Source organism: Chrysemys picta, unplaced genomic scaffold, assembly GCF_011386835.1.
Source record: "Chrysemys picta bellii isolate R12L10 unplaced genomic scaffold, ASM1138683v2 scaf32, whole genome shotgun sequence".
NCBI lineage: Eukaryota > Metazoa > Chordata > Testudines > Emydidae > Chrysemys > Chrysemys picta.
Genome location: NW_027052739.1, coordinates 46,166 through 53,665, shown reverse-complemented (window position 1 = coordinate 53,665; position 7,500 = coordinate 46,166). Strand labels below are relative to the sequence as shown.

The 7,500-nt window shown below is 70.2% G+C and overlaps 1 non-coding gene across 1 annotated transcript; it reads left to right on the top strand.

Annotated features, from left to right (window-relative positions):
• The first annotated feature begins 5,293 nt into the window (after positions 1 to 5,293).
• On the top strand, positions 5,294 to 5,412 carry LOC135977767 (5S ribosomal RNA). The gene has a single exon (XR_010595212.1). It is a non-coding gene; the product is annotated as a 5S ribosomal RNA (ribosomal RNA).
• Positions 5,413 to 7,500: the final 2,088 nt, after the last annotated feature.

The window sequence follows — 7,500 nt, the reverse complement described above, 5'->3', positions numbered from 1 at the left end:
CCTTCCCCCGGGAGGGAAGGAGCGGGACCCCGCGACGCAGCGAGAGGCGGAGGGACCGACGGGGATGGCGATCCCCCCAAGATCGGCCCCGGGACACGCAACGGATGGCGGGAGAGAGACGGAGGACCGTCAGGACCCCGACCACCTTCCGGCTCCCTCGGCTTCGAGCCCGCGGCAGAGTGCCCCGGGAGCCGCCAAGGAAGGACGGCGGAAGAGATGGGGTGAGCCTCCGAAGAGAGCCCCCCTTCTCCCCCGCTTTCCCAGGCGGCCCGGGTTACACCCAAGGGCGAAAGCCGGCGGAAGAGAGAGCGAGACAGGGCGGGGGGGCGGGCCGTTAAGACCCCCCCCCTCCCGGCACCTACCCTCGAACCTCTCTCCCCGCATTCCCCGGTGTTCCGGGTGACACCAGGGGAGAGTCCGGCAGCGGAGAGGGCGCGGGGCCCTCGCGCTGCTTTTCTTTCCCCCCCCGTGGTGCCCCGGGTGGCATCGAAGAAGGATGTCGGGGAGTCAGACGGAGCCGGGCCCCCTCGAGCCCCCCCCCCTTCGCCCCGCTTTTCCCGGTGTCCCTTTCTTTGTACGTGGCGACGCGGCGCAGAGGCCGCCACCGCCTTCCAGGCAACCCGCTAGAGAAGAAGTCAGCGACCCAGACAGGGAGGGCAGCAGGGGTTACTGGTGCTCCAGCGAGAGGGCGGTACGGGGGTCCCACCGACGCCGAGGGCCAGCCCACCTCCCGCGGCCCGCGCCGCGTGGTGTGGTCCTGTCGGGGGGGGACCGCAGCGCGCCCCTGCTCGCTCTCGCGACCGTGTTTGGCCCTGCTGAGCCTCGCGGCTCCCTGGGTTTTTCGGACCCCCTGGGTGGTCTGCCGGAACCGCTCGACCTCGCACGGCGGAGATCTCGGCCAGACGGCCCCACGCACGGAGGGCCGGGCAGGTGCCCGGGCCGCCCCGAGGAGGGAAGTCCCCATCGGTCCCTGGATCCGTGCACGCGAAAAGGAAGAGGGTCCCCATCCGCCTGAACACCGGACGGCCCCGCGGTTGGGGTGCCGGCCCGCGAAGGGCCCTTCCCGTCGCGAACGTCAGCGCCACATCGATCGGCGGGCGCGAGAGGAGCGGGCCCCCCCTCCCTCCGGGGGGCGCCGACACTCGGAGCTCGGCTCCCGGCCGCTGCGGGGCCCGTGAGCTAAGAGCCGGGCAAAGCGGGCCGTCTCGGCGGAGGGCCGGGTGCTGGCCTCCGCCCTCAAACGGGCCCGCTCCCCCCCTCCCACGCCGGGCAGGGTCGGGTACAATACTCGGATTGATCCCCTAGGCTGAGCTCCGGTTCTCACAGGCTCTGAAAAACCTGTCCTCAGAAATCTCCTCACACAATCCTCGAAAGGGCAGGTCGAAAAAGCCAAAGCCCCGCCTTCGGCGGTACGAAACTGGAACTGGGCGCCACCTCGTGGTTCCCTCGGTCGGCCGAGACGGCGTGGGGCGACCCCTTCCGGACATCCGCGAGACGACCGGCCGTCAGGTCAACCCATTCGCTCCAAAGGGGTTGACCTGGTGGCCGAGAGGGGACTTTGAAAATTTTTCGGACTTGGAAAACTTTTTTTTTTTTTTTCTTCCCCCAGCCCGCTTCCTCCGGGTTGACCCGGTGGCCGAGCGTCTCGCCGTCCCCGGACGCGGCGAGGGACTGCCTCCCGGCCGTCAGGATCGGGCCCACGGAAGTCTGATTTTAAAAAAAATTGGCCGACGCCACCGCGGAGGGCTACCCGGGCACCCCGGGCCCCGGAGCCGGAAAAGGGAAAAAAAGGATCGGGCCCACTAGAGACATGGACCCGGCCGCCAAGCAGGCCGCCCTGGGCTGACCCTCCCCGGCCGCAGCGAGGGACTGCCTCCCGGCCGACAGGATCGGGCCCCTGGAAGTCTGGGGGTGGGGGGGGGGGAAATCGCCCCACGCCCCCGAGGAGGGCTGCCCGGGGCGGGCCTGGCCCCGGAGCTCGGAAAAAAAAAAAGGATCGGGCCCACTAGAGACATGGACCAGGCCGCCCTGGGCTCACCTTCCCCGGCCGCAGCGAGGGACTGCCTCCCGGTCGACTGGATCGGGCCCCTGGAAGTCTGGAAAAAGAAGAATGGAACCTGACGCCTCCGAGGAGGGGGCGCCCAGGGAAGGAGGGAGATCCGGGTTGACCTGCTGACCGGACGGGGAAAGAGGCCACCGGGCGTCCCCCCCCTTAAAACCTAGGGGTTGACCTGGTGGCCGGAAAGCGAACCGGCCAGCAGGTGAACCCTTTCGATTCCACGGGTTGACCTGGTGCCCGGGAAGCGAACCGGCCAGCAGGTGAACCCGTTCGATTCCACGGGTTGACCTGGTGCCCGGGAAGCGAAACCGGCCAGCAGGTGAACCCGTTCGATTCCACGGGTTGACCTGGTGCCCGGGAAGCGAACCGGCCAGCAGGTGAACCCGTTCGATTCCACGGGTTGACCTGGTGCCCGGGGAGGGGACTCTGAAAATTTTTCAGCCCTTTCGACTCGGGGTTGACCTGGTGGCCGAGAGGGGACTCGCACGCAGGCAAGCCGCCCTGGGCTCACCCTCCCCGGCCGCAGCGAGGGACTGCCACCCGGCCGACTGGATCGGGCCCCTGGAAGTCTGGAAAAAAGAATGGAACCTGACGCCTCCGAGGAGGGGGCGCCCAGGGAAGGAGGGAGATCCGGGTTGACCTGCTGACCGGACGGGAAAGAGGCCACCGGGCGTCCCCCCCCTTAAAACCTAGGGGTTGACCTGGTGGCCGGAAAGCGAACCGGCCAGCAGGTGAACCCGTTCGATTCCACGGGTTGACCTGGTGCCCGGGAAGCGAACCGGCCAGCAGGTGAACCCGTTCGATTCCACGGGTTGACCTGGTGCCCGGGAAGCGAACCGGCCAGCAGGTGAACCCGTTCGATTCCACGGGTTGACCTGGTGCCCGGGAGGGGACTCTGAAAATTTTTCAGCCCTTTCGACTCGGGGTTGACCTGGTGGCCGAGAGGGGACTCGCACGGCAGGCAAGCCGCCCTGGGCTCACCCTCCCCGGCCGCAGCGAGGGACTGCCTCCCGGTCGACTGGATCGGGCCCCTGGAAGTCTGGAAAAAAGAATGGAACCTGACGCCTCCGAGGAGGGGGCGCCCAGGGAAGGAGGGAGATCCGGGTTGACCTGCTGACCGGACGGGAAAGAGGCCACCGGGCGTCCCCCCCCCCTTAAAACCTAGGGGTTGACCTGGTGGCCGGAAAGCGAACCGGCCAGCAGGTGAACCCGTTCGATTCCACGGGTTGACCTGGTGCCCGGGAAGCGAACCGGCCAGCAGGTGAACCCGTTCGATTCCACGGGTTGACCTGGTGCCCGGGAAGCGAACCGGCCAGCAGGTGAACCCGTTCGATTCCACGGGTTGACCTGGTGCCCGGGAAGCGAACCGGCCAGCAGGTGAACAGCAGGTGAACCCGTTCGATTCCACGGGTTGACCTGGTGCCCGGGAGGGGACTCTGAAAATTTTTCAGCCCTTTCGACTCGGGGTTGACCTGGTGGCCGAGAGGGGACTCGCACGGCAGGCAAGCCGCCCTGGGCTCACCCTCCCCGGCCGCAGCGAGGGACTGCCACCCGGCCGACTGGATCGGGCCCCTGGAAGTCTGGAAAAAAGAATGGAACCTGACGCCTCCGAGGAGGGGGCACCCAGGGAAGGAGGGAGATCCGGGTTGACCTGCTGACCGGACGGGAAAGAGGCCACCGGGCGTCCCCCCCCCCTTAAAACCTAGGGGTTGACCTGGTGGCCGGAAAGCGAACCGGCCAGCCGGTGAACCCGTCCGATTCCACGGGTTGACCTGGTGGCCGGGAAGCGAACCGGCCAGCAGGTGAACCCGTTCGATTCCACGGGTTGACCTGGTGCCCGGGAGGGGACTCTGAAAATTTTTCAGCCCTTTCGACTCGGGGTTGACCTGGTGGCCGAGAGGGGACTCGCACGGCAGGCAAGCCGCCCTGGGCTCACCCTCCCCGGCCGCAGCGAGGGACTGCCACCCGGCCGACTGGATCGGGCCCCTGGAAGTCTGGAAAAAAGAATGGAACCTGACGCCTCCGAGGAGGGGGCGCCCAGGGAAGGAGGGAGATCCGGGTTGACCTGGTGACCGGACGGGAAAGAGGCCACCGGGCGTCCCCCCCTTAAAACCTAGGGGTTGACCTGGTGGCCGGAAAGCGAACCGGCCAGCCGGTGAACCCGTCCGATTCCACGGGTTGACCTGGTGGCCGGGAAGCGAACCGGCCAGCAGGTGAACCCGTTCGATTCCACGGGTTGACCTGGTGCCCGGGAGGGGACTCTGAAAATTTTTCAGCCCTTTCGACTCGCGGTTGACCTGGTGGCCGAGAGGGGACTCGCACGGCAGGCAAGCCGCCCTGGGCTGACCCTCCCCGGCCGCAGCGAGGGACTGCCTCCCGGCCGACAGGATCGGGCCCCTGGAAGTCTGGGGGGGGGGGGGAATCGCCCCACGCCTCCGAGGAGGGCTGCCCGGGCGGGCCTGGCCCCGGAGCTCGAAAAAAAAAAAAAGGATCGGGCCCACTAGAGACATGGACCAGGCCGCCCTGGGCTCACCCTCCCCGGCCGCAGCGAGGGACTGCCTCCCGGCCGACTGGATCGGGCCCCTGGAAGTCTGGGGGGGGGGGGGGGGAAATGGAACCTGACGCCTCCGAGGAGGGGACGCCCAGGGAAGGAGGGAGATCCGGGTTGACCTGGTGACCGGACGGGAAAGAGGCCACCGGGCGTGCCCCCGTTAAAACCCCTAGGGGTTGACCTGGTGGCCGGAAAGCAAACCGGCCACTGGGTAGGCCGGTCGGCAACCTAGGGGTTGACCTGGTGGCCGGGAAGCGAACCGGCCAGCAGGTGAACCCGTCCGATTCCACGGGTTGACCTGGTGCCCGGGAGGGGACTCTGAAAATTTTTCAGCCCTTTCGACTCGGGGTTGACCTGGTGGCCGAGAGGGGCCTCGCACGGCAGGCAAGCCGCCCTGGGCTCACCCTCCCCGGCCGCAGCGAGGGACTGCCCCTCCCCACCCCCCGGCTGACAGGATCGGGCGCACTGGAAGTCCGGGACAGTATTTTCCCCGACGCCGGGGAGGGCGGGCGGAGGGGCTCTGGCGGCCAGCCCGGGCCCCGGAGCTCGAAAAGGAAAAAAGGACCGGGCCCGCGAGAGACGGGGGCCCTGCCGCAGGGGGGGGGGCAGTCCGACCGGGGCTCACCGTGCGGCAGGCCCGGGCGTCGGCAGGGGAAAGCGGGCGAGGAGGCGCGGGGCCGGGTGCCTACGGCCATACCGGACCGAACGCCCCCGATCCCGTCCGATCTCGGAAGGTAAACCGTCCCGGGCCTGGCTAGTACTTGGATGGGTGACCGCCTGGGAATCCCAGGTGCCGTAGGCAGCTTTTCCCGGTCCGAGTCAGCTCTCTCTCCTTTTCTGGGGGGGAAGGAGAGGGGGGGACGGGCCGGAAAGCCCCTCGTCGCTCCTGCCGAGTCGGAGGTCGCGGCCGCAGGTCACGGGTCTGGGCGCCTGGGGTCCGGCTCCCCACCCACCCGGCTTCCTCCGCGGAGGACCCCCCCCGGGGCCACCGAAGCCGCTGGGGGAGACGCCGGGCATGGGGCGGACTGGCCCGGACCCTCCCGGCCGCCGGCCCGCAGGTCCGCCCCGAATCCCCCCCCGCGGCCACCCAGGCCAGGCCTGGCCAGGCGGGACGGACGGCGGGTGTCCAGCGCCCAGCGGCTTCCTCCAGCGGGGACCCACGGACCCCAAAGCCGCAGGGGGAGGCCCCGGGCCTGGGACGGACTCGCTCGGACCCCCTGCGCCCGGCCGCCGGCCCGCGGGACCGCCCCGAATCCCCCCGCGGCCACCCAGGCCAGGCCTGGCCAGGCGGGACGGACGGCGGGTGTCCAGCGCCCAGCGGCTTCCTCCAGCGGGGACCCACGGACCCCAAAGCCGCAGGGGGAGACCCCAGGCCCGGGACCGACTCGCTCGGACCCCCCGCCTCCCCTGCGCCCGGCCGCCGGCCCGCGGGACCGCCCCGAATCCCCCCGCGGCCACCCAGGCCAGGCCTGGCCAGGCGGGACGGACGGCGGGTGTCCAGCTCCCAGTGGCTTCCGCCAGCGGGGACCCACGGACCCCAAAGCCGCAGGGGGAGGCCCCGGGCCCGGGACGGACTCGCTCGGACCCCCCGCCTCCCCTGCGCCCGGCCCCCGGCCCGCGGGACCGCCCCGAATCCCCCCGCGGCCATCCAGGCCAGGCCTGGCCTGGCGGGCCGGTGTGCAGCTCCCCCGGGCTTCCTCCCCCGACGACCCGCGCCCCCCTGAGCCGCAGGCGGAGACCCCGGCCCCGGGGCGGACCGGCCCGGGCTCGCCCGAGCCCCCTGCGCCCGGCCCGCAGGACCGCCCCCCCGAATCCCCCGGGAGAGGCCCGGCCTGCACGCCACTGACGACCCGCGGCCCCCAAAGTCGCAGGAGGCGCCCCCCCCCCCCCGGTTAGCCCCGTCTCGCTCCGCGCCCCCCGCCGCCCCTCGCTGCCGGGACCGGGCGCCGCCCCAGAGTCAGCCGCAGCCGGCCGGCCTGAGAGCTGCCCTCCTGTGGACGACGGTGAGTTTACCTTGATACTAACCGGCCGTCAGCCAGGTCAACCCCATTGCTAGACTGGGGTGGACCTGGTGGCCGAGTGGGGACTTGGAACATTTGACAGCTGCTTCCCGGGGCTTGACCGGTTGTCCTGAACGCCCCCCACCCCCACCCCCAGCCCCCGGCTCCTGCTCCCCTCTCCCCAGCCTCGGTGCTCCGCTCCCTGCCTCGGAGGCTGCCTCTCTGCGGCGCCTGCATCGCCTCCGAGGACGCGCACCCTCCGGAGGCTGGACGTAAACCCACCACTGCCGCCGACCCGGCTCTCCGAGGGACGACTGTGAGGCCCCCCACCCCACCCCACCCCCGGACCGCCCTGGGGACGACTGCTAAGCCTCCCCCACCGGACCGCCCGGGGGAAGACTGCGACGCCTCCCGCCAGGCCCCCACCCAGCCTGGGGGAAGACTGCTAAGCCTCCCCCCCACACACACACACACACACTGTCGGGGGATGACGATTAAGCCTCTCCCGGACTGCCCGGGGGAAGACTATTAAGCCTCCCCTGGAACCACTATTAAGCCTGCCCCCGGAGTCCTCGGGGGATGACTGCTAAGCCTCCCCCACCGGACCACCCGGGGCAAGACTGCTAAGCCTCCCTCCCACACACACACACACTGTCAGGGGAGGACTATTAAGCTTTCCCGCTGGAGCGCCCGGGGCGGACGACTGTTAAGCCTGCCCCCGGAGTCCTCGGGGGAGGACTATTAAGCTTTCCCCCCTGGAGCGCCCGGGGGGGGGGGGGGGGGGACGACTATTAAGCCTGGCCCCCGGAGTCCTCGGGGGACGACTATTAAGCCTCCCCCGGACCTGCTCCCTCTCGACTATTAAGCCCCCCCTCTGCGGTCCTCAGCAC